Source organism: Piliocolobus tephrosceles, chromosome 6 (assembly GCF_002776525.5).
Source record: "Piliocolobus tephrosceles isolate RC106 chromosome 6, ASM277652v3, whole genome shotgun sequence".
Taxonomy (NCBI): domain Eukaryota; kingdom Metazoa; phylum Chordata; class Mammalia; order Primates; family Cercopithecidae; genus Piliocolobus; species Piliocolobus tephrosceles.
The window spans coordinates 41,082,419-41,110,017 of NC_045439.1; the positions used below are offsets into that span (position 1 = coordinate 41,082,419).

Genomic DNA, 27,599 nt, shown 5'->3' on the forward strand with positions numbered 1-27,599 from the left:
GTCAGTATGGCAGTGGCATCGAGAAAGACAAAGAAATCACAGCACAGAAACAACATCATGGAGTTGTGGTCCATTTATAAGTTGATTTTCACATAGGCTTAGTTGGTTTTATGTCTATCCTTAATTGGTTTTATGTCTATCCGAGCTACTGTTTAGTATAGAGCAAAATTACATTCAGTTCCTTCTTATCATGTAAGAGGAATTTGGAGGGTGTTGCTTAAAATTTCATTCCACCTGTACATTTGTCACTTTAAAATTAAAATTGAGCTGGTATGAGACCACAAAAAAAAAAAAAAAAAAAGAAAAAGTGATCAGTGGAACAAAATAGAGTCAGAAATAAACCCACACATATACAATCAAATGATTTTTGACAAAAGTCAAAAGGACAAACCACTTCAGTAAATGATGCTGAAACAACTGCATGTCCCTACCCCCAAAAAAGAATTTCTAACCACTTTTTACTCCATATAAAAAAATTAACTCAAAATGCATCATAGGTCTAAATACAAAACCAAAAAACTTCCAGGAGAGAACTTCTATGCCCTTGGATTCGGCAAATATATCTTAGATACATAAACAAAAACACAATCCATGTAAGAACAAACTGATAGCCTGGACTTCATCAAAATTAAAACTGTGTGCTCTTCAAAAGATACTATTAAGAGAAAGAAAAGACAAGTTACAGTCCAGGAAAAATACATCTGCAAAGCATGTATCTTATAAACAACTTTCATCAAGAATATAAACTGCTCTCAAAACTCAATAATAAGAAAACAAACAACTCAATTTTTATAATGGGCAAAATATTTAAACAGACATTTTACCAAAGAAAATATACAAATGATAAATAAACACAGGAATGGACAGCCCCTGACCAAAAGTATACACTATAAGTTCCATTTTTAAAAAAAACTTTAGAAAATGCACTAAATTTATAGTGACCAAAAGCAATTCAGGATTTTCCTGGAGGCAAGGAAGGATGGGTAGTGGTGGGGGAAAAGATTACAAGGGGGCAAGAAGAAATCTGTGGAGGTAATGAGTATGTTTACTATCTTAATTGTGGTGATGGATTCACAGATGTATACATATGTCAAAACTAATCAAATTGTTCATTTCAGATGTATGTAGTATTTTTTATTGCCAATCATACCTCGGCAAAGCTATTGAAAAAAAAAATCACACTCCATCGACCCACTAGAATACAAACTATATAGAAGTCTCAGAAAAAAAAAGTATACGTTACGGAATTATAAATCACCTAAAATGGAGTTCATGTGATTAGTAACTTTTAAAAGTATCCGTAAAACTCAACAACAAAAAATCTGATTCAAGAATGGGCAAGGGACTTAAATAGGCATTTCTCCAAAGAAAATATGCAAATGAACAATAAGCATAAGAAAAGATGCTCAACATTACTAATCATTTCAAAAATGCAAATCAAAATCTCAATGAGATACCACTTCACACCCATTAAGATGATGATTATAAAAAAAAAAAAATAACAGAAAGTAAGTGTTGGTAAGAATGTGCTGAAATTAGAACCCTGGGCGGTGCTGGTGGAAATGTAAAATGGTGTAGCCACTGTGAAAAACAGTATGATGTTTCTTCAAAACATTTAAAAAAGAATTACAGAGGCTGGGCACAATGGCTCACGCCTATAATTCTAGCACTTTGGGAGGCCAAGGCAGGCAGATCACTTGAGGTCAGCAGTTCAAGATCAGCCTAGCCAACATGGTGAAACCCCATCTCTACTAAAAATACCAAAAAAATTAGCCAGTGTGGTGGCGCATGCCTGTAATCCCAACTACTTGGAAGCCTGAGGTAGAAGAATCGTTTGAACCGGGGAGGCAGTGGTTGCAGTGAGCCAAGATAGTACCACTACACTCAGTTTAGGTGACAGAGCAAGACTCCATGCCCCCACAAAAAAAAATAGAATTACTGTACGATACCAGCAATTCCACTTCTGGATACACACCCAAAAGAATCAAAAGCAGTGTCTGAAAAAGATATTTGTGCCAGCTACAGCAGCTGACACCTGTAATCCCAATACTTTGGGAGGCCGAGGTGGGCAGATCCCTTGAGCCCAGGAGACTGAAACCAGCCTGGGCAACATGATGAAACCCGTCTCTACAAAAAATACAAAAATTAGCTGGGCATGATGGAGTGTACCTGTAGTCCCAGCTACTCTGGTGGCTGAGGTGGGAGGATCATCTGAGCTTGGGAAGGTCGAGGCTGCAGTGAGCTATTAAGATGATCATGCCACTGTACTCCAGTCTAGGTGGAAAAAAAAAAAAAAAACACTGTCTCAAAAAAAAAAAAAATCACAGTTCGTTTCTGCAGTTTGCAACAGTTTTACTACTCCCAAGATGGATGTTATTATAATGATGGGATAGAAAGGGCAGATTCAGATAAAAAAGCAATCACAGTCAATAAGCACTTCTAAAGCTCCTAATCAGGGCCAGATACTATGAGGCACTAGGGACACAAAGAATAAAGAATCCTTATTATTAAGGGATTTCTGTTCTAATCACATTTACCTATAGTCAAGAAATCAAAACATGTAGTCATTGACGGCATCATTTCAAATTGATTCCAATACCACCCAGAACCAATCATAATAAGAAGTTTCCAAATGATGGTAGCAAAATATGTAGTTTCTTCATGTAAGAAAATTTTAATCAAATTCCCCCATTCTCAAACTGAAAAGAACCATTTCTCAAAGATAACATTAATGAGACAACAGATAAAAATATTTATAAAAAAACTTGCAGATCTATGATACATTTAACATCTTGCTCATATTTGCAACAGGCACAGTAATCAAAATTACCCCACCTTTCTGGACACCAATTCTTGTTTTTAGTCCTTATCTTCTAGCCCCATGATTCAACTTATTGCTGGTCAAAACAGAATCTTCATATGTGAGAGAACAGAGATCAAAAACAGGTAAAGAAGGAAAAACAGGAGAGGAGGGGGATAGAAGGGGAAGAAAGACGGGGAGCAGGGGAAAGGGAGGACAGGACAGGGGAAAGTGGAAGTAGGAGAAGGAGAAAGGAAAGAAGAAAGGGAGGGAGAGAGGAAGAAATGCAGATATCAGTAAATTATGGAAAATGCTGAATCTCACTCATAATCAAAGAGATCCCAACAAAGAGATCCTTTCCACCAAACTGAGAAACATGAAAAGCTCAGGAACACCCAGTGTTAAAGAAAATGTGAGGAAAAGGTAACTGGGTAAACCGATACGACCTTTCTGCAGGGGATTTGTTTCTATGAATCAGTAATCTCAAAAATAATTTAATCATTTGAGCCAACCATTCTATCTGAAGGAGTTAATGTTAAGGAAAAAGTAGATAAAATCGTTTGTGTACATCTACATACATGTATTAATATAGATGCCATATATTAATATATGCCATAGACATCTGTAGCTTTTCAAAGCTTCTCAGAGAATTCTTATGATAATCTACTTTTGGAACCATGTCCCAGGGAATGAATATCTGTATTGAAGGAACTAACATTTAGTTAGTAACTTTAGTGAGCCTGGCATTATACTGACACATACATCACCTTGTTTAACCAAAACACATTAAAAGCTAAAGGGGATGTTTTAAAAAGATCTATATTCCTAAAATACTGATAACCAAAGCCTTACAGGGAATTTTCACTGCTATATTCATACAATCAATTAACAGAATTTATGTTCCTCTGTTGTTTAAAGCAAAAACAGACAAAATAAAAGAGCTTATCTGGGCCAAGAATGAGTCATCAATCAGGTAGAGGTTTGAAGAGTTTCATTTGCAGCAGTGTGGGCTGCAAGCTTTACATGCTGAACACAGAAGGAAGACAAAGAAAACATATCTCATTGGTTAGGGTGGAAAGACACTAGTTGGAGATTAGTTAGGTGGTTTCTAGTTGGCAAAATATCTAGTTTCCTTTTACTTTCTAAGTTGGGCTTTGGTTTGCTTAGATAGGAACTTAAACAGCTAGAGCCACCCAGCCTGGTAGCCTCCCAACTATAAATTTAATACTGCAAAGACAATTTCTAGTTACCATCGCAAAATTTCCCATTAATTTATCTCATAAAAATAGGAGCTATCACCAAATTAGGAAAAAAAAAAAAAAACACTTAAGAATTCAGAATATCAAGTAAAAACTAATGGGAATAGGGAGTTTTTCCTATTGGGGATATTTGTTTTATACTTACCAGTCAAGCATCTCAAATCCACAAATCCAAAATGCTCCAGTGAGCATTTCTTTTGAGTGTCACGTCGGTTTCAGATTTTGGAACATTTTGGATTTCAGATTTGGGATGTCTGACCTGTATATATAAGGTTCAGTACTATCCATGGTTTCAGGTATCCACTGGGGGGGCCTTGGGGACTCCTGTGTATCCAATTCCCTCAAGTCAGCAACTCAGAACCTAAAGCACAAGAATACTATTGTTCTCAAAACCCCAAAGATAGATACTATCTGGGGTAGAGGGGGGAATACTCTCTTTAAAGAAGAGTATGTCCAAGAAGAAAGACAAAGAAAAATCAATTACACAACAATAATGGAGTTTACTTACAGGGCTCTCAACATTTTACAGACCTGGTTCTAGAACCTAGAATCTTCTAACTAAAAAGATTATAACAGATATAATCTAGACTTGGCTACATTAGTTTCTGACTTTTCTGCTGCTTTCACTGATGCCTGTTAACTTTTAAACCATGATGCTTTTTACATGATGCTTTTTACAGCTAGAACTCCTTGGGGGGTGGGGGGGAGCGGGGAAAGACATCATGAACCCTTAGTCATCTTTCCCTACAATTTGGTTCTATAGTTCAGATTCCTCTGACTTGATACCAAGTGAGACAAACTTACCCAGGCTAGAAGCCAGAAGGAAAGTTATCTCATCAACTCTTGCTATATGATTTGCTCTTAGGCAAATCTAACCTGTGCCAGAATTTAGAAGTTGACCAACAGCTTATTTCCTCTGTACTACCGTTTTACAATATTAGGGTTTTTCAAAAAAAATTAGCAAAGCTGTAGTCACTTGATTAGCTGCAGGTCAGAAAGACACACCCAGAATAGGTCATCCTATAGAAAATCTCCTCTATATAGAAATATATGTATAGAAATAAAATTGACTGATTTAGGTATTTTGCAAAGTTAAAACAATAATGCAAAAATATATGCTCAATGAATAAATGACTAATCAAAACGGTGCTCCTGAGCATCTAGTCTTAGCTCAAGGTGGCCCCAAGGTATTCATAGTCTCCAACATCTCATATGTTTGAAACCAGAGACCTAGGGAACTCTTATTTAGTTAACAATAGTAATAATTAACATTTATTGAGCCACTACTTCATGCCAGGCACTGTGCTAAAAAAAACTCTGCATTTTTTATCCATATTTTACAGATGTAGAAAATTAGCATCAAAGTTACTATTCAAGGTTGCACAGATCTTAAGTGACAGAGTCAGGAGTCAGACCACACACCTGCTTTACTCCACAGTTTATGTGCTCGCTAGGGCAATTCCAGAATTCAAACAAACACCCTGATGGCCATAACTGTCCACAGAAATACTCAGAATCTTCAAGAGTGCCAAAAAAGCTTATATTTAAGTAGAGAAAAACTTTATATTTAGGTTGACTTATACTTGGAATAAATCTAATTCTAAAAATTCAATCATCCAGTATATAATTTATAGTGAAAATTTACTAGTGGTAGCTTAGAAGTTGCTGAAGTTCATGCAGAAAGAATTAAGGGATAAAGACATTTAGAAGAGCTTAGTCCCATATAATGTATTCAGACCAGAGCCATTTCTGAAATGAGTAAGGTTCCAAGATCTCAGTATTATTGGGCAGAGACTTCCACTATCAGATCTATTTCTACGCTTGAGCCCAGAAGTTTAGAGACTGAAGTGAGCTATGACAGCACCACTGCACTCCAGCCTGGGAGACCTACAGCAAAACCCTGTCTCAACAACAAAAAATCTACTTCTTCAAATCTACCACTTGAACAAAGATTTCAAGGATCCTCTCCTTTGTGAGATCTCTCCTGACCCTCCAGACACAATTCATTACTCCTTTCTGTGTGCTACTACTGAGTTTTACACCTACTTCAGCTGTACTTACCACACTAAGCAAAACTGAGTTTCACACAGCTCAAAACATTTCACACATTGACAGACTAACATCCTCACACTAACTTCAGAATACCAAATTCAATCTTTTAGATATCACCTTATTAACAATGATTTTGAGTTACTGCATGAAGCCTTGTCATTTCACAATGCTAGGAAATTGTGAGAAGAAGTATGAAGCCAGGCTTCCCTGAAGTTTAGGAGGACATGACACTATCCTGACCCCATACTCCAGTCCTGCTCTGGACAAAGCCTTAGTCACATATACTTGGAAGCTGGGAGGGGGAAAAGGATGAGTGTGAAGGAGTAATTGGAGTTATAGTTCTAATATCCTATAGTGTAGGTGTTCTCTTACCTCGTCTCTTACCCTTGACTTATCACCAAAAGTCTCTGATTTCTCTCTTGGGACAGTGCAGGCCTACAAGTATTGCTAGGTTCTAAGCAGACATCCTAGGTGATCAAGTAAGTGAAAGGCACCCATTAAGCACCAAGCTTTTAACTACCACGGCAGGGTGAGAAAGATCCTTTCCCCCTTAACTTTCTATACCTACAATCCCAGTAGTAGGCCTCAAATTCCACAGGTTGCCACCTCACCCCCTACAAGGAGGTTGGGCCCAGGACTGATTTGCTCAGCCCCAAAGATGCCTAAAAATCCCATCCTTACACTTTTTCCGCCCCCCAAGACAAGGTCTCACTCTGTTGCAGAGGCTGGAGTGCAGTGGCTCTACCATAGCTCACAGCAGCCTCAAACACCTGAGCTCAAGCGATCCTCTGCCTCAGCCTCCTAAGTACCTAGGACTACATGCAGACACCACCATGCCTGGCTAATTTTTTTTTAATGTTTTGGTAGAGACAGGGTCTCACTATGTTGCCCAGGCTGGTCTCAAACTCCTGGCCTCAAGCAATGCTCTGCCTCTACCTTCCAAAGTGCTGGGATTACAGGCATCATCCTGACACTTTAATGTTATGCAGCAACGAAGATTTCTAATTCCAAAGGAGATAACACTCCTAGGAATTAGAATTGAATATTTTATTATAATAAATTTTAGCTCTGTGAAATGACTCTCCATACAAATACCCAAATACCTCCGACGCCTATGACAAGTGGAATTTTTATTTTCAATCAGATTTTGGGAGAACATATTATTATAGAGGAAATTAGGGGAGTTCCTGTGCTGTAATTATTAACTTATATTTCTAGTTCACCTTCTAAATTATCGGTTTCCTAAAGGCAGAGTCGTTATCATTTTGTATTCCAAATTCATAGTAGTTGTTAACTACACTTGTTGAGGAAAAAGTGAGACAAGATTAGGGGGAAGACTGGGAACAAGATACAAAGAAATATGTGAGCATCCTTATATGCTTAACTTTAGATCCCATACTAAGTAGTGGATATTCTTAAGTGATATTTACTCTTTTAAAAAATCCTGTCTTCCAGCCAGGTGTGGTGGCTCACACCTATAATCCCAACACTTTGGAAGGCCGAGGCAGGAGGATTGCTTGAGCTCAGAAGTTCCAGACCAGCCTGGCAATACAGCAAAATTTCATCTCCGCTAAAAAATAAAAATAAAAAATAAATCCTATCTTCCCTGAAAAAATCCACAAAAATGAAGAACGAGTATCAGTTGAGAAATTTTACTACTTTTACAATAAAATGAACTGTGTCTATCAGGTTCACCAAGGTATTAGGAGAAAGATGGTTATTTTTCAATCTTGGCATATAACTTGAAGATGACAAGAGTAAAAAAGCTACATGCATTTATAAAATCTCTAAGAAATAATAAGGCTAGAAGAATAGGTACAATAGAAACTCTTTTTTTAATTTTTTCTCTTTTGTTGAGACAGAGTTTTGCTCTGTTGCCCAGGCTAGAGTGCAGTGGCACAATCTCAGCTCAGTGCAACCTCTGCCTCCCAGGTTCAAGCAATTTGCCCGCCTCAACCCCCTGAGTAGCTGGGATTACAGGCATGAGCCAGCATACCTGGCTTTTGTTTGTTTGTTTGTTTTTTAAGTAGAGACAGGGTTTCACCATGTTGGTCAGTTTGGTCTCGAACTCCTGACTTAAAGTTATCTGCCCACCTCAGCCTTCCAAAGTGCTGGGATTACAGGCATGAGCCACCCTACCTGGCCTCTTTTTTAAAAAAATATGTTTTTAATTTCAACAGCTTTTGGAGTACAAGTGGTTTTGGGTTACATGGATGAAATGTATAGTGGTGAAGTCTGAGATTTTACTATACCCATCACCAAAGTTGCATACATTGTACCCAATGTATCTTTTTTTATCCCTCATCCTCTTCCTAACCTCCCCGCGTCTCAGTCTCCAAAGTCTATTTTACTGTTCTGTATGCCTTTGCGTATCCAAGGTTTAGCTCCCACTTTTGAGAACGTACAGTATTTGGTTTTACATTCCTGAGTTACTTCACTTAGAATAATGGCCTACAGCTCCATCCAAATTGCTGCAAAAATGTTATTTCGTTCTTTTTTATGGCTGAGTGGTATTACATGGTGTATATATACCGGTATAGAATATAAACTCTTAAAACAATCCTCTAATAGCTTTTACAGATGAGCAAGTAGGGTCAGAATCATCAAATTCAGCATCTCAGTGACACAAGAAGTTTCTAGAAGTCTCTACTCATACTGATTTTCCACTTAAATTGCTGAACCCAATTCAGTTCTAAACATTGGTTTAGGGAGAAGTCAGAAGAATGCAGAGAAATCTAATAAGTAATCCTGAGAAAGACGCCAAATTAAGCCTACAAACATTAAACTGGTAAGGAAAAGTTCAATTTGTGAGTAAAATATTACAAGAATTAAACATAAAGTATTAAATTATTGGACTACAATTTACATCCTAAGTATGACTGTCTAGAATACCAAGTTTGGCACATAAACAGGAGATCATTTTTATCACCTAGTCACAAAACTACAATTTTTGGGAATAAAACTTAGCAATCTAAGTCCAAAAGCATTGTTTTCTAATTATATAAGTAACAAAAAAATTTATAATCCCATTTTTCAAGATCCAATGAAAATTAGTCCTGTGAAAGAGAACACAAAATGCTCCCCAAATGAAGGCAAGAGATAGAAAAGACACACAAAAAGAGAAACAGAGAGAGACACAGATTTCTGAAAACCCAAAGATAAGGTACAAACATGGAAAACCTAAACGCACAAAGATATTACAGCAATACGTACAATGAACTCTCAGTCTGACCAACCTAACAGTACCTCACTCAACGAGAAATGGGAAACATTTACACTGTTAACTGAAAAAAGGCACAAATTTGAAAAGAAATTATTATTACAACTTTGTAAAAAAAAAATTCTGTATGAAAAAGAACTAAAAGGCATACATACCAACATGGTAACCATAGTTATGTTAAGATCATGGGACTGCGTGTAATTCTTTTACATTCAATAATAATAAATAAAAGTTATAAATAAGTTGTCTAAATTATCTATAATGTGATATTTTCAATGTAAAGCTTTCTAAAGAAAATAAAATTATAACTTAAATTTATAACAATCTGTCTTTTTCTACTTCAATTTCTACTAAGATATTTGAGCACTAAATTCATTATATGAACTAAGATTTTTACCATATCACAAAAAAGTAAGAATTAATATTACCTTATAGCTCATAAAAACAATTAATGGGAAATCTACTAATTAAGACATTCAATGTAAATGAGTCATCAAATTAATTGGTTCCATAAATCCAAAGTATCGGCATAGGGTTTTAATAACCATCCTCAGCATCATCAGTATACTTATCAGAAGTGCAATTAGTAAAACCTGACATGACCCTACACTCAAAAAGGCTATAAAAATAAAGTATTTTTTTTTACAGTATAAGAGTATAAAAATAAACCTTTGGCCCTCAACATAGAAAACAAAGATTGCTGTTGCCCTCAATCTATACTTAAAAACAGAATAGTAAATAGTCTGAGTCTATACTATCACTTAGATGATTGTCCCTCCTGTGGAAATTTGATCTCAATGTTGAAGGTGGGACCTAATGGGAGTTGTTGTTGGGGTGGGGGGGAGGGGTCAGAACCCTCATGACTAAATTAATGCTCTTCCTCAGGCATGCTTGAGGTCTCACTCTATTTGTTCCCCCAAAAGCTGGTTGTTTAAAAGAGTCAGGGTCCCTCCTCCCACCCTTTTCTCCTTTCTCATTATGTGCACAAGCTGGCTCCTCTTAGCCTTCTGGTATCAGCGAAAAGTAGCCTAAGGCGCCCACTAGAAGCAGACCCCGGTGCCATACTTCTTGTACAGCCTGCAGAACTGTGTGGTAAATCAAACTCTTTATAAATTACCTAGCCTCAGGTATTCCTATATAGCAACACAAAACAAGGCAGTCAACTCATCAATAATCAGTCCTATGATCAACTTCCCTCTGGAGGAGTTTTTTAATCTTTCTTGCAAATTAGAATACATTATCCCCAAAATGTGCAGACCTGATGTCAGGAAGAAATAAAATTCTTTTTTTTTTTTTTTTTTTTTTTGAGACGGAGTCTCACTCTGTCGCCCAGGCTGGAGTGCAGTGGCCAGATCTCAGCTCACTGCAAGCTCCGCCTCCTGGGTTTATGCCATTCTCCTGCCTCAGCCTCCGGAATAGCTGGGACTACAGGCACCCGCCACCTCGCCCGGCTAGTTTTTGTATTTTTTAGTAGAGACGGGGTTTCACTGTGTTAGCCAGGATGGTCTCGATCTCCTGACCTCGTGATCCACCCGTCTCGGCCTCCCAAAGTGCTGGGATTACAGGCTTGAGCCACCGTGCCCAGCAAGAAATAAAATTCTTAATGAACAACACTGCCAAATCAGATAAAGGATACTGTAATAAGTCTTTTGACTAATTACAAAAGCATCAAAAATTGTCAAAAAAATAACCTTAAGTATGGTTGTAAAAAGCTTTTAATTCATCACTCCCAACCTCACAACAAGAAAAAAAGCTGGGGGAAAAAAACTGATAATCAACAACTCTTCTTAGAGCCATCAGAGAATTGAGGTCAGAGGGCAAACTGCTGCTCTAAAACCTGGAGAGACAGGCAGGCAGATATAAAGAATCACAGTGTGCGGGAAGCAGAAGCCCAGGAATACAAGCTCTCAACTGAAGCCAGCATCAGTAGGAACACTTGAAACAGTAATTGTGGACTAGCTTGAGAGTTAAAAACTGCAGGCAGACCAGTCTTAAGAGGGGTCTCCATACTTTCCTGAGTTTCACTTGCAGGAGCCCTACCAGGTTCTCATGGCAAAGATCTGAAAAAATCCCCTCATGCTGGCAGCAGGGTAAGAAGAAAAACATTTTGAAATATGCCAGGGACTTTGTTTCTATCAAAAGGCATTCCAGTAAAGGAAATTATTTTACCAGAACCTAACCAACTGGGCTTTTAGATTGCCTAACCTACTAGGGTTTTACAGTGCCTAACCAACCTGAGGGAAGGGCAATACCCAACTCTAGCCCCATATATCCTTTGACAGGGAAAAAGAGATAGATACCCAACTCAGGCTCACAGTTGGTAGAGGGCAGAGAGATGAGGGGGAAAGTTCTATAGTCTTGGGATCTAATTACAGGCCCACAGAACTTTCCCCCTTACACCTCTACCCTTACCACCACATCAATACAGCTCTTGTACAACACAGGATTACAACTTAAAAACCTGCAAGCCTCAGACCCCTTTTAAGGATTCTTGACAAAAACCCAAAGACTACAGGGCAGATAAAAGCAAGGACACTAGAAGAAATTTTAGCCTCTGATAGTGATAGCAGTGGCTTTCTGGTACAGGGAAGGCACAGGGAGAGGCGGACAGACCCCCTCTCTCAACAGCCCGCCGCCCTCAGTGCAGCACAGTTAAGCAGACGGGGCCCAATGCAGAGCTGAATCTGAGCTTCAGGGGCCTGAGGCGGGAAGTGGGAGCAGTGCCCACTTCAGGAACCGGCCAGTGACATAGCCACTGCGCCCACCCCGCTGAGGGTGCCAGGTTCCTGGGCCTCAGGAGGAGGCACTGTGCAGGGCTGCCTGGGGCCACATCCCTAGGGTCCACCCCACGTCAGGCAACTGCTGAGCCTGCCACTCCCAACAACCAGGCCGGACAGTGATCTGCTCTGCCTGGGCCGCTCGAGTGCCAGGGCAACTGGGGTAGCTCCCGGTGATGTCACCCCTGCCCCAGATCCCAGCCCAGGCCCAGTAAGGATCTGGAGCCCCTGTCCCAGGATGAAAGGGGGTGGAGCCAGGGCTGCATGCTCCACAGTACCAGTGGGAGCCAGGAGCAGGCAGCAGCCCAAGCCACCCAAGCCTGGATGGTAGACCCAGGCCTCCATGTGCTCTTGGGGACTGGAAACAGGCAGGAGCCCTGTCTCCCAACCCCATACAGCTGCAGCTACCCAAGTCAGGGTTGTGGACCCAGGTCTACGTGTGCTCTTGTGGACTCGGGAAGGCCCCTCCTTGCCTTCACAGGCTCGGAAATGCCTGTTCCCGCTGCCACTTCCCGTACCGGCTCCAATCTGGCAGGTTGTCAGAGCAGGGTTGGAGCCAAGCCTGGACACCATCACAGCCCAACAGGATATGCACATGCTCAGACCCTGCCGCCTAGGCCCCCTCTGGGGAAATTGAGGTGGAGAGCTGCTCCATGCTGGCAGACAGGTGCCCCTTGGCACAAGCAGCCTGGGAACCATGGAAGGTGGCAGGAGGCAGACAGGCTCCTGGGTGGAAGGGGGCAGGTCCCCAGTAAGACCCCATCTTCAGGCCAGGGAGGGCCTGAAGGTTGGGGACCGGGCTGCCAGACCCGCAGACTGCAGTAGGGGCTTGTGGTGCCTTTTCCAGCCCACCCATAGCCACCGATGTACCAACTGGTGCACACTTCCTCCCCACTGAGGTCCATAAAAGCCCCAGCATCAGCCAGGGCAGGGCAGAGGACCTCTCCTCTCTGCTGAGAGCTGGGAAGTCAATGGGGACCTGCTTGCAGAGAGGAGTCACTCACTCCAGGGCCTTCTCTCTGCTGACAGCTGAACACTGGATGAGAGGACCTGCCTACAGAGAGGGGCTGCCCTCTGCAGCTCTCACCTGAGCTGTTCTAACACTCAGTAAAGCTTCTCTTTGTCTTGCTCACCCTCCACTTGTCTGCATACCTCATTCTTCCTGGACACAGGACAAGAACTCAGGCAAAGGCGCCACCGGCCACAGAGGTTTCTAGCCAGAAAAGCAACACCTTAAAGATCCTGTAACATTTGCCTCTGATACCATAGCCAGAGCAAACACTAAACACAGCCTGACTTCTAAACAGACAAACATAAAACCTCACCTTAAAGGCCTATTTACCTCAGTTCCTTTTACCTGATACATTCTGTCTGGCTATAAAAAAAATTATGAGGCACTGTAAAGGCAAAAAATACAATCTGAAGAAACAAAGCAAGCCCCGAAAACAGACTTGGATGTGGCAGGAATTTTTACCAGGAATTATCAAATTATCACCAGGAATTTTTTTTTTTTTTAATATGTTTTGAGACAGGGTCTCACTGTTACCCAGTCTGGAGTACAGTGGTGATCCACAGCTCCCTGTAGCCTTGAACTCCTAGGCACAAGCAATCTTCCTGCCACAGCTTCCCAAGCAGGTAGGACTACAGGTGCATGCCACCAAGCCCAGCTAAGTTCTTTTTTCTATGACTGGCCTGGGCAACACTGGAGACCCTGTCTCTTATGATTTTTTTTTTTTTTTTAATTGCCAGGCATGGTGCAACACACCTGTAGTCCTAGCCACTTGAGAAGCTGAGGAGGGAGAATCACTTGAGCCTAGGAGTTCAAGAATGCAGTGAGTTATGATGACGCCACTACTGCACTCCAGCCAGGGTGACAGAGTGAGATCCTGTGGGAAAGAAAGGAAGAGGAAAGAGTAGGAAAAAACAGTGAAGGGAGGAGGTGAGGAAGGAGAGTGTACAAATCAATAACACTGTAACAGGAAAGAATGTCTTTAGTAAGAGACACCAAACCAGGAAGTTCAGAGAATACCAAGCAAGATAAATACCAAAATATTTCCACAGACAAATGATAGTGAAGCTGCAGAAAATCAGACAGAGGAAACTAAATCAAATGCAAACTTTAATTTTTTACTTATTAAGACCAATAAGGTATCTCGAAAGAAGCAAGAGGTAAAGGAAAAAAACAACACACACACAAAACATCTTATCCACAGAGAAATAAAGGTAAGAATTAGATCAAACTTTCTCTTCAGAAACCATGCAAGCAAAAAGAGTGAAGTGAAATATTTAGCGTTAAAAAAAAAAAAAAATCCAACCTTTCGGCGGGAACCACCATTTTCCAGTAATTCACCAAAATGACAAACACAAAGGGAAAGAGAAGAGACACCCAATATATATTCGCTAGGCCTTTTACTAAACATGGAGTTGTTCCTTTGGCTTATGGTATGCGAATCTGTTAAGAAAGGTGATATTGTAGACATTAAGGGAATGCGTACTGTTCAAAAAAGAATGCTCCACAAGTGTTATCCTGGCAAAACTGGAAGAGTCTGTAGTGCTGCCCAGCATGCTGTTGGCATTGTAAACAAGTTGTAAAGAAATACGTTACCCAGCACGCTGTTGGTATTATAAAAAACTTGCAAACAAACAAGGGCAAGATTCTTGCCAAGAGAATTAATGTGCATATTGAGCACATTAAGCACTCTAAGAGCCAAGACAGCTTCCTGAAATGCATAAAGGAAAATGATCAGAAAAAGAAAGAAGCTAAAGAGAAAGGTACGTGGGTTCAACTGAAGCACCAGCCTGCTCCATCCAGGGAAGCACACTTTGTGAGAACCAATGGAAAGGAGCCTAATCTGCTGGAACCTATTCCCCATGAATTCATAACATAACAGGTGTAAAAAAAAAAAAAAAAAAAAAAGACCTCTGGACTGGCTAGGCACAGTGGCTCACACCTGTAATCCCAGCACTTTGGGAAGCCGAGGCGGGCAAACCATGAGGTCAGGAGTTCCAGACCAGCCTGGCCAACATAATCAAACCCCATCTCTACTAAAAATACAAAAAATTAGCCAAGCGTGGTGGTGGGCGCCTATAATTTCAGCTACTCAAGAGGCTGAGGCAGGAGAATCGCTTCAACCCAGGAGGCAGAGGTTGCAATCAGCCAAGATCACAGCATTGCACTCCAGACCGGGTGACGGTGCAAGACTCTGTCTCAAAAAAAAAAAAAAGAAATACAAAAAATTAGCCAGGCATAGTGGCGTACACCTGTAGTCCCAGCTACTTAGGAGGCTGAGGCAGGAGAATCACTTGAAACCAGGAGTCGGTGGTTGCAGTGAGCCAAGACAGTGTCACTGCACTCCAGCCTGGGTGACAGAGTGAGACTCCATCTCAAAAAAATAAAATGAAATAATAAAATAAAATAAGAATAAATCTCTGGACTGTTTTAAAAAAAAAAAAAAACACCAAACTAGAATTCCTATAGAATCCCAGCAAAATTATCCTTTGAAAGTGAAGAATAAAGACTTTCTCAAATAAAAACTGGGAGAAATGAAACCCAATACACATGACTTGCAAAAAATGTTAACAGAAGTTATTCACAAAGAAGGAAAATTATATAGATCAGAAATATGAATTACAAAAAGAAAGGAAGAGTGCAGAGAAAAAAATAAAGGTAAAATTAAATCTTTTGTTTTTCTGATCCTTAATTCATCTAACAGATAACAACTTGTTCAAAATAATCATAGCAACAATATATTTTGTGACTGTAAATTATAGAAAAGTGAAACAAATAAAAGTAACGTTATAAGGAATGGGAAAAAGGAACTGACACTGTTACAAGGTATTTGCACTACCCATGAAGTGGTATAGTGTTATTTCAAAAGTGAACTTGGATTAGTTTAACTGTGCAATTATTGCAAACACTGGGGCAACCACTAAAATAATTTCATTTTATTCTTTTTTTTTTTTTTTTGAGACAGACTTGGGTGCAGTAGTGTGATCTTGCTCATTGCTACCTCCACCTCCTGGGTTCAAGCAATTCTCCTGCCTCAGCCTCCTGAGTAGCTGGGATTACAGGCGCCCGCCACCACACCTGGCTAATTTTTTTATTTTTAGTAGAGACAGGGTTTCTTTCACCATGTTAGCCAGTGATCCTCAGTGATCCACCCACCTGACCTCACTGATCCACTCCTGACCTCAGTGATCCACCCACCTTGGCCTTCCCAAAGTGCTAGGATTACAGGCATGAACCACCATGCCCAGCCTAAAAAATAATTTTAAATAAGTGTAATATATATTTTAAAACAGGAGACAAAATGGAATTACATAAAATGCCCAATTACAATGAAGAAGGCGAGACAAAGTGAAAGACAAAAAGAGAACAAGGACAATGAGTAGAAAAGTTATAAATACAGTAGATATTAATCCAACTATATCAATAATTACTTTAAACATCTATGTTCTAAATACACCAGTTAAGAGACCTGGGCTGTCAAGAGTAAATCAAATGACAAGACCCTACTATGTGATGTCTACAAAAATACCACTCTAAATACAAAGATGAAGACAGATTAAAAGTAAAGGGATGCAGAAAAGATAGGCTACACTAAACCTAATCAAAAGAAACCTGGAATGGCTATATATAATTTCAGAAAGAGCAAGCTTCAGGCCAAGAAAAATTATCAGTGATAGAGGGGCATTACATAACAACAGATGATCAATCTATTATTATTCACCAAGAAGACATAATTATTTTTGTATGTATGTAACTAACAACAGAGTGTCAAAATACATAAGGTATAATAAAAACTGATAGAACTACAAGGAGAAACACATGAATTCAATATTATACTTGGAGCTTCAGCAACCCTCTTATCAGTAATTGACAGAAGCAGAAAATCAGGAAGGTGTAGTAGAACTGATGACACCATCAATCAACTGGATCTAACCAACATTTATAGAACACTTCATCCCGCAACAGCAGTATACACATTCTTCTCAAATCCACAGGGAACATTTCACAAAGACAGACTACAAAATATACCTTAACAAATTTTAAAGAATAGACACCATACAAATAGACACATCACAATGGAATTAAACTACTTAAACAAAAACACAGCTGGAAAATCCCAAAATATTTAGAGATGTTTAAACAGCTCACTTACACCTAACTCATAGGTCAAAAAAATAGTCTTGAGAAATTATAAAATATTTTAAACTAAGTGTACATGAAAATAAAACACCAAACTTTACGGCCGGGCACAGTGGCTCATGCATGTAATCCCAGCACTTTGGGAGGCTAAGATAGGAGGATCACTTGAGGCTAGGAGTTCCAGACCAGCCTGGGCAATATAATGAGACCCCATTTCACAAATAAGTAAGTAAGTAAGTAAATAAATAAATAAATAAATAAATAAATATGGAATGCAGCAAAGCAGGACGAAAAGATTAATTTTTAGCATTGAATGTATATGTTAAAAAAGAAGAAAGGTAAAATTAATCGTCAAAGCTTTTAATATAGGAAACTAGAAAATGAACAAATTAAATTCAAAGGAAGCAGAAGAAAGTAAAAATCAGAGCAAAATGGAAAACAGGGAAACAAAGAAAATCAACAAGACTCGAAGCTGGTTCTATGCCCTTAAATTTGATAACTTAGGTGAAATGAACTAATCCCTTAAGACACAATCTACCAAAATTCACACAAGAAGAAACAAATAATCTGAATAAACCTAAATCAATTTATAAAAACTGAATAATTAATAATCTTCCAAAACAGAAAGTAACACACTCAGATAATTCACTCACGAATTCTATCAACTATTTAAGGAACAAATGATACCAATATTCTACAATCTGTAGAAGCAGAGTGAGCACTTCCTAACTCATTCTCAGAGGCCAACATTACCCTGATAATAAGCCCAGGCAACAGCCTTACAAGAAAGGAAAATTACAGAACAGTATCTTTCATGAACACAGAGGCAAATGTTGTCAAAAATCTTAGCAAATCACATTATACACCACAACCAAGTAGAGTATATTCCAAGTATACAAGGTAGGTTCAACATCTAAAAATCAATTAATGTAATCCAGGAAACATAAAAAAAATCTTACAATCAGATCATATCAATAGATGCACTAAAAGTATTTGATAAAATTCTACATCAATTAATAATCACACGTTCTCAGCAAACTAGAAATAGAGGAGGATTTCCTCCACTTGATAAATAAAATTTACAAAAAACTTACAGCAAACACCACACCTAATGGTGAGAAACCAGATGCTTTCCCCCTAGGATCAGGAACAAAGCAAGGACTTCCCTTCTTACCACTCCTATTCAACATCATATTGGGCATCTTAGTTAATGCAACAAGACAAGAAAAGGACATAAAAGGTACACAAATTGGGAAGGAAGAAACAAAACTCTCTGTTTGCAGATGACTTGATCATCTACGTTAAAAAAAGAAAGAAAAAAAAAAAAAACTCCCAAGGTACTGACCAACAAACTCCTGGAAATAATAAGCAATTATTACAGATTGTAAGATAAAAGCGGGGGATATTTGGGAACTCTCTGTACTTTCTGTTCAATTTCTCTGTAAACCTAAAACTGCCCTAAGAAATAAAATCTATTTTTAAAAAACTCCAATTCATTATAGGTGCTTAAGAAAAAATGTGTTCAACATGATTTTCCTCCTTTGTTTCCTTTTTTCCCCAACAGGGCTGCAGGGGTGGCTGGGGGAGCCAGGGAGAATCTCTTTAATTTCTCAACCGTCTTTGAGTCCAACAAAACACAACATGAAAAGTGAAGACTACACATCATAAAGGCGAATAATTCAAACACATCCATACCATCTTTTTCAATCTTTACCAACTCATAATTCTCTGAAACTACAAAATATTTCTTGTAAGTTGGAGGAATCTTATTTTCTTGGTAATATAAGTATACCAACTCCAAAGCCTAAAATGAGAAGGAAAAGCACAAGGAACCGAGTTTAATCCAAGCTTGGATGATCAGCCACTATGGCCCCAGGAATGAAGAAAAAAAGAAAATCTTCCCAAGAATCATCAAAATAGCCCACACCAAAAGGTCAAGTTACTCTTTCTGAGTAACTCCTTAACATTCTTTTCTTTAACGTTAAGAAAATATATTAGCTAGGCACGGTGACTCCCAGCACTTTGGGAGACTGAGGTGGGGAAATTGCTTGAGCACAGGAGTTCAAGATCAGCCTGGGCAACATGGCAAAACGCCATCTCCACAAAAAATACAAAAAATTAGCCAGGCATGGTGGTGTGTGCATGTGCACCTGCAATCACAGCAACTCAGGAGGCTGAGGTGGGAGAATCGCCTGAGCCAAGGAGGTCAAGGCTGCAGTGAGCCTTGACTGCGCCAATGCACGCCAACCTGGGCGATGGAGTGAGGCCCTGTCCCAAAAAAATAAAGACAGAAAGATAAAAAATTCTCGGCCGGGCGCGGTGGCTCAAGCCTGTAATCCCAGGACTTTGGGAGGCCGAGACGGGCGGATCACGAGGTCAGGAGATCGAGACCATCCTGGCTAACACGGTGAAACCCCGTCTCTACTAAAAATACAAAAAACTAGCGGGCGCGGTGGCGGCGCCTGTAGTCCCAGCTACTCGGGAGGCTGAGGCAGGAGAATGGCGGGAACCTGGGAGGCGGAGCTTGCAGTGAGCCGAGATCCGGCCACTGCACTCCAGCCTGGGCAACTGAGCGAGACTCCGTCTCAAAAAAAAAAAAAAAAAAAATTCTCCTACTCTTTTAATTGACTAGAATACAAATGTGAATAGAAATATGATAGAGGTATATTTTTTATTATTGTAATTATAGTGTCTATTTAATTTCTATATTCTGTCTATTTTAATACATTTTATTTCAGGTATTGCTGGAGCGTTACTGCTAATTCTATATTCTAATGTATCTTCTAAAATTAATTAAATATATTACCATTGTTACAAGATCCAGTGAGAGTCTCTGAATTGCCCAAATATCCACTATGAAAACACTCAGTACAATTTGTGTGTGATGGAAGGGCTACATACAGGAAGTGGTGAGAGAATCCCATCACCCCCTAGTATATGGTTTTGAATTTCTTCCATATGGAATGAATAAAAATCCCTCTTTTCTCCTACTTCAGTAACTTTTGTCCAGATCTAAAAATACTGGTTCAACCTGTATTTATACATATCATCAATATCTAGTCATTGTTCATTTGTAACTTCAAAGAACAAGCACATACACAACCACAGGGGGTTTTGGTGAGGTACCAAAGAATTTTTTAGTGCCCACAATATCTCTATGAAGTAATTATTAAATACTTTCAACATGATTCAAAGAAAGAATTCAAATACCATACTACAGTGACCTATTTAAAACATAAAGAAAACTCAATAGCATATGAATAACTTACACCTAGAATTCTAACACCATGCTCCACCTCACAGTACTATTACCATTCTCTAGTAAGAATTTTTCTAAAATCTCTCAACCACAAGAATGACATGAGAGACAAACGTGGGCAATGAAGGCGGGACCACATTCTCATATTCACTTCAGGAAAGGTTATTTCATTTTGTGAACTCAGCCTGAGAGTGCAGCATTTTTCTAACTTTAAGTGACCTGCAGAATGCTCCTCTTCCAAATACACTATTCAAGTTGAAAACCAAAATGGTAAGTCAGAGAAATCAGGGCAAACAGCATGTTTACCTAATATCTTCATTAATTAGCTCCACCCAAATAAACAAAATTAATTTATGCATGCTACATTCACAAGTTAGAGTCTATCTGATTAGCACTTAACACATTTTCTATTCCCTTTTTATTATGTGACTCCAGCAAGACTAATATTAATATGGTATATAGCAGGCACTCAACAATTATAAAACTTTAGAATCTGAGAACTAGATACGTCTTAAAGATCATTTGGTTTACTCTTCTTCTCTTCCTCAGGCCTCAAATTTTATCTATGAGGAAACTGAAACCAACCCAGTAGTCTCACAGACAATTCTTTTGGCAGAAAAAGTATCAAAGAACTGAAACCAAATCACCCCACCAGATGCCAGACCCCTCATTCACCATTATTGCTTCCTTGCCCCTCCCAAGTTCCTGTTTTCTTACACATTGTTATAATATATTTCTTCCCTGCTATATAAACCTTGGTTTTAGTCAGTCAGGGAGATGAAATTGAGACTGAGCTCCCATCTTCTCAGCTGCTGCACCTGATTAAAGCCTTCTTCCTTGGCAATACTCATTGTCTCAGTGATTGGCTTTCTATGCAGCAAGCAGCAGGACCTAGACTGAACTCCTTATGTATCAGTAACAACCTAATAGCTGAAGAAGACAGTAACTTTCTTAAGCTAGTTAATAACAGAGTAGAACTAAGGTACTTTGATGTCCAGACTGACTTTCTTTCTACTATACCATGCGGTTGTCAAGAACTCTGAAGAACCTAAGATTTTACCCTACATGCAAGCTAACATCAGTCTACCATAGTTTCATGGACACTGAGAGCAAACACCATGTACCTACACACAGTTTGGACACTGAAGACTGAAACTACATGTCCCCCATACTGACTTGAGCCTAGAGCCTTCAGAGAGAGTGTGGCCCTGCCAACACCTTGATTTCAGACTGCTAACCTCCAAAACTGTGAAAGAATAAATTTCTGTTATATTAAGCCACCCAGTTTACGGTGCTTTGTTATAGCAGCCCTAGAAAACTAATCACTCACAACTTTCTAGGTACATTAACATGACTTTACCAGTCCACTGTCTTAACTAGCATAACTGCTATTCTAGGAGACTCTTGTAGAAATATAATGTGATTGTTCACTACAGACCTTCTGGAAAGACCCATCAACTCTTTGGTAGTTTTCAAAATCTTTATCTTACTGTTTCGACCAAACCTAAACTGTTTTATCATGACACCTACTCAATCCTAATCAAGCCTCATCGCCACCACTGAAAGATCCAACTTAAACCAAGCTTGTAATTCTCAAATTTTGACCTAAGACACTACCAAAGATCTTTTAAGGTGGTGTTCTCCCTTACCACAATAAGCAATAAACTCAGTTTTGTTTTATCAATAGGTTGTGTTAGTGGTATCTCATAAACTAGCATCAGATAATCCTGGCAGAAGTTATGACACTCCTAGGTCAGAAACAAAGAACAGTTTACTACTCACAACAATAACATAGACATAGTATCATATTTTGTACTGGTTCCTCAAGCTCTAATTCCTCAAGGCCAATGAAAGGAAAACCAAGTGCACATACTGTGGGTTGCATTGCAGGACAAGAAAACCTAAGCTTATGAAACTCCAATCTTTAAAAGGAGCTACAAGCAAAAATGCCCAACCTTTTCCCCAGAGAGATTATCTTAATTATCCCGGACAGCAAAGAAATGTGCCATCTATCCTAATGGAAGCACTATTTCTATCTTCCTAGGCTGTTTGCTAAATAGATTTCTTTGAAAAAGATAGCCCCCAACAAAAGCTATCAGTACTCTGCTCAGCAAATGTGCAGAAACAGAAGAGACCCATAAGACTGAAGAGAAATGTCTCTCAATACCTATTTCCTTTGACCTAAAAGACTAAAAAGATTCTTAGAGAATCAAGATGAAATTGGTACAATACAATGAGAAGATGTTTCCAAAGAAAACATATAGAGCAAAAAGGTACTTTCTTCTCTCAAAAATCTGTATAAACTAAAACCACTTCAGCAGAGTCACAATCTTATAACAAGCCTATATATTAAATATCAAAAGTAAATACTTAGATGTTTGGATCCTATTTTCATTTTAAAATGTTCCATTTCTAGAAAAGTATCTCAAACAAGTTTTTATTTTTATTTTATTATTTTTAACTTTAAAATAAAATGCTATTTTTTTTTATTATTTTTTGGCTGTTTCTCACAGTGAATCAAATTTTATCACTAATTTCCAATGCCTGGCAGTGTTCATGAAATAAAAGAGACTAGTAGTTTTAAACTTCACCAATAATACCTGACTTTAATGTGGACCTTAACGCCTTTTTTTAAAATAAGAAAATAAAGACCTAGAGAGGTAAGACGGTAAGCTTTTACTCATACAGCTATCTGGAGACACTGCCGTATAGGGTTCATTTTACTCATTATTCTGTCTCTCTCTTTATCCTGGGATCACTGCTTAACCCAATGGATGGGATAAAGTTAAATTACTCACTTTAATATTCTTTACAAAAACTCAGTTTTTATTTCTTTTGCAGTTAATTTTAAGTTAAACGGGCTACTATTTAAGCAGTGCAAGATAGGATCTCAATTTTCAAATATTAAAAAAATGCTTATATTGAATATATAGCTAGAAAAATCTAAACTTTATTAACAACCTCAAAATATTTTATGTGAATTAAAGCATATTAAATTTAAATTTAAATATGGCTTTTATTTTCATAAATACTTTACATAAATATTGACCTTAGAATTGTGGTTTAAAATCTAAATACCCTAAAATCCTGAAGAAATCATGACTTCTGAGCACAGCATTATCTTTGACTCTGTGTTGGATTTGCCCACTGAATAGATAACTATTCTCTTTCAGAAGTATCTCTAAAATGCTCTGACTCTGCCTAAAATGTTTTGTCTATTTAAGAAATGCTCTCTGACCAGGCACGGTGCCTCACATCTGTAATCCTAACACTTCAGGAGGCTGAGGCAGGCAGACTGCTTGAGCCAAGAAGTTTGAGACCAGCCTAGCCAGCATAGCAAAACCCCATCTCTTCCAAAAATACAAAACTTAGCTGGACATGGTGGCGCACATCTGTAATCCCAGCTATTTGGGAGGCTGAGGCATGAGAACTGTTTGAACCCAGGAAGTGGAGGTTGCAGTGAGCAGAAATTAAGCCACTGCACTCCAGCCTGAGTGGCAGAGCGAGATTCTGTCTCAAAAAAAAAAAAAAAAGAAATGAAAGGGAAAAAGTTTTAAAAAAATTTTTTCGGAGAACACAATACGACAAGCCACTTATCTATAGAGATACTATGAAAGTTACATAATTCATCTAAACATGTTCAGAAACAAGAAAACAGTTTAAAGTTGCAGTAAGTCTTTTAGTGTCCAGGCTTAGAAGCTAGAGTCTAAACCATCCAACATTTTCTCAGTCAGAACATAATACTTTCTCAAGACCTTTTTATTTCTATAACAAATAATGAACTACAGTTTCCTTATAAATATTCAAACAGGGTTTCAAGCTACTTTTTGAGGTCATTAATTTCCCCAAGGCAGAAAGACAGTTTCTATCACTTTCATCCTACATATTCATTCAAGAAAGTTTAAATTGACTTTTGCATGCCCAACCTTTACCCTCTTTAAGTATGTTTTTAATATAGGAGAATTCTAATGTACTTGACTTTTATACATGACTTTTGAAGCTACCTATATGAGGTTTAACGATATTAATCTATCTGTATATTTCTGATCTACCACTGTATTCAAGAAGGCTACCTATTATCTCCAAAATCAGGAAACACCACAAGTTCCAACAGATCCCCTTTCTAATAATTTTACATCATTTCTCTTTCTGTACTCAAAATGACCATAAATTGCAAGTTTCTCCCCATAGCCACGATGTTGGTTGTGTTCTCCTTACGTTTTAATAATATTTTTAAAAAGAAATACAACCACGGCCTAAAAGGCAATAGTTAAATTATTACAGCTCTTTAATATCAGCAACAACAAAAAGTAACTTCTATCAGTAAAAAATATATGGGGTCGGGGGATGAAGAAAGGTTGATTAATGGGTACAAACATACACTTAGAAGATACAAGACCTGGTGCTCAACAGATCAATAGGGTGATTACAGTTAACCTTAGTTGACTGTACCTTTCAAAATAGCTAGGAAAGAGAATAATTAAAATGTTCCTAATATGCAGAAAAAATGAGTAAGTTAATGGATATTCCAATTACCCTGATTCGATTACATAAAGGTATTAAATTATCACATGTACCCTGAAAATAAATACGTACATCTAATATATATCAATGCAAAAAAAAATTTTTTTTTTAAGACAGAGTCTCGCTCTGTCACCAGGCTGGAGTGCAATGGCACAATCTCACCTCACCACAACCTCTGCCTCCCGGGTTCAAGCGATTCTCCTGCCTCAGCCTACCGAGTAGCTGGGACTACAGGTATGCACCACCATACCCAACTAATTTTTGTATTTTTAGTAGACACAAGGTTTCACCATGTCGGCCAGGATGGTCTCGATCTCTTGACCTCATGATCTGCCCACCTCAGCCTCCCAAAGTGCTGGGATTACAGGTTTGAGCCACCACGCCCAGCCAAATTTTTTAAAGAACATAGAATCACATTTTTATTTTTTTAATGTATGACTGCAGCAGTTTTACAATCATCAAAAACTAGAAACAGCCTAAATATCCATAAACAGGTAAATGAATAAACTAATTATGGTATCCATAAAGTGGAACACTACTCAGCAATAAAAAAAGAACAAACTACTGATACACAACTACTGATGCACACAGCAACATGAATAAACCTCAAATATATTATTCTAAGTGAAAGAAGCCAGGATTTAAAAACTACATATTAGATGATTCCAATTAAATGACATATTGGAAAAGGCAAACTATAGGGATAGAAAGAGATCAGCGATTGCTAGGGATTGAGGTATAAGGAGAGGTTAACTACAAATGGGCAACACAAGCAAATTTGGAAGGTTTGGAAAATGCTTTAATTGTGGTGACATATATTTGTCAAAATTAATAGACTGAACGCTAAAAATAAATAAAAATGTTAATGTAGGACTGAAATCGGGACAAGAATACCTTTAAAAGTCAGCTACTAAAAATGTCAGAAATGTTTAAGATGAGTTGCTTATTTTTAGCACCAAAAATTGCCACACAATGATGCCAAAATAATGTATCGCGTTCAACCACAACTTTTTATCCAGCCCCATAATTTAAAGTACGAAACTATTTAAAAGGAAGTAAAATATTTTTCAATGTATGCAGTGAATATTGTACACAGTAGGCAGTAAGAAAATGTTTCTTAACTAATACACAATTCAACAGAGTTTAGACTGACTTGGCCTTTCTACTTTACTGGTATGTAACATGTAGCTTTAACCACAAAATTATCTATTTCTCAAAATATTAACATATAATTAGAAAAGGGAAGTGCTGTCCACAAAATACACTAACCTGAATTTGTCCAGTTAATCAACAAAGGCAGTAAGTCACTTTATCTTGAACAAACAGACCATGAGGGTCATCAATATCCTCTGAGCGAAAGCAGCAACCTGGAACAAAATAAAAATATATGAAATTCAGCCCTTGATTCAAGCTTCAGTTAGCATTATCATATATATTTTTAAATCCCTTTAACTTTTCCTTACATAGCCAGTCACAATGAGAGGTGACAATGTGCTAGCAGCCCTCACTCTCAGCACCTCCTCAGCCTCGGTGTCCACTCTGACGGCACCTGAGGAACCCTTCAGCCTGCCACCACACCGTGGGAGCCCCTCTCTGGGCTGGCTGAGGCCAGTGACTCCTCCCTCTGCTTGCCCGGAGGTGTGGAGTGGGAGGCGGGGACGGGAACCAGGGCTGCGTGTGGCGCTCGCGGGCCAGTGCAAGTTACAGCCAGCACCAGCGCAGGCATGGATTCAGCCGTGGGCACATGGAGGGGCCGGCTGGCGCCGCCAGCCCAGAACAATGCGGGGCTTAGCACCTGGGCCAGCAGCTGTGGAGGTTGCGCAGGGTCCCCCAGCAGTTCCTGCCCACCAGTGCTGCACTGAAATTCTCTGCACTCAAATTCTCGCTGGGCCCTAGTTGCCTCCCCGTGGGGCAGGACTTGGGACCTGCAGCCCACCATGTCTGAGCTCCCCACCTGTGGCCAGAGCCTCCCGGACAGGCGCTGTCCCCTGCTCCATGGCGCCCGGTCCCATCACAGCCCAAGGGCTGAGGAATGCAGGCGCAGCTCAGGACTGGCGGGCAGCTCCGCCTGCAGCCCCCCTGCAGGATCCACTAGGTGAAGCCAGCTGGGCTCCCGAGCCAGATGGGGACTTGGAGAACTTTTATATCTAGCTGGAGGATTGTATGTGCACCAATCAGCACTCTGTATCTAGCTAATCTGGTGGGGACTTGGAGAACTTTTATGTCTAGCTAAGGAATCATAAACGCACCAACCAGCACTCTGTGTCTAGCTCAGGGTTTGTAAATACACCAATCAGTACTCTGTGTCTGTCTAGCTCAAGGTTTGTAAACACACTAATCGGTACTCTGTAACTAGCTAACTCTGTATCTAGCTAACCTAGTGGGGACTTGGAGAACTTTTACCTCTAGCACTGTGTCTAGCTCAAGGATTGTAAACGCACCAATCAGCACTCTGTCAAAATGGACCAATCAGCTCTCTGTAAAATGGACCAATCAGCAGGATGTGGGTGGGGTCAGATAAGGGAATAAAAGCAGGATGCCCCAGTCAGCGGCGACCGC

The 27,599-nt window shown here is 39.2% G+C and overlaps 1 protein-coding gene across 11 annotated transcripts in view; it reads right to left on the reverse strand.

Annotated features, from left to right (window-relative positions):
- The window catches only part of FUT8 (fucosyltransferase 8), a 331,654-nt gene that overhangs the window by 243,274 nt on the left and 60,781 nt on the right, over positions 1–27,599 (reverse strand). For 8 of the 11 annotated variants that reach the window (XM_023232574.3, XM_023232591.2, XM_023232599.2 and 5 more), the window contains exon 2: positions 26,310–26,407. The exons of 1 other annotated variant lie outside the window; for it this stretch is intronic. The gene's annotated coding sequence lies outside the window, so the exon portion shown is untranslated. Of the gene's footprint in view, positions 1–2,169; positions 2,208–26,309; positions 26,408–27,599 lie in introns of those variants that run through there. 2 more of the 11 variants (XM_023232624.3, XM_023232615.3) reach the window with 2 other exon arrangements.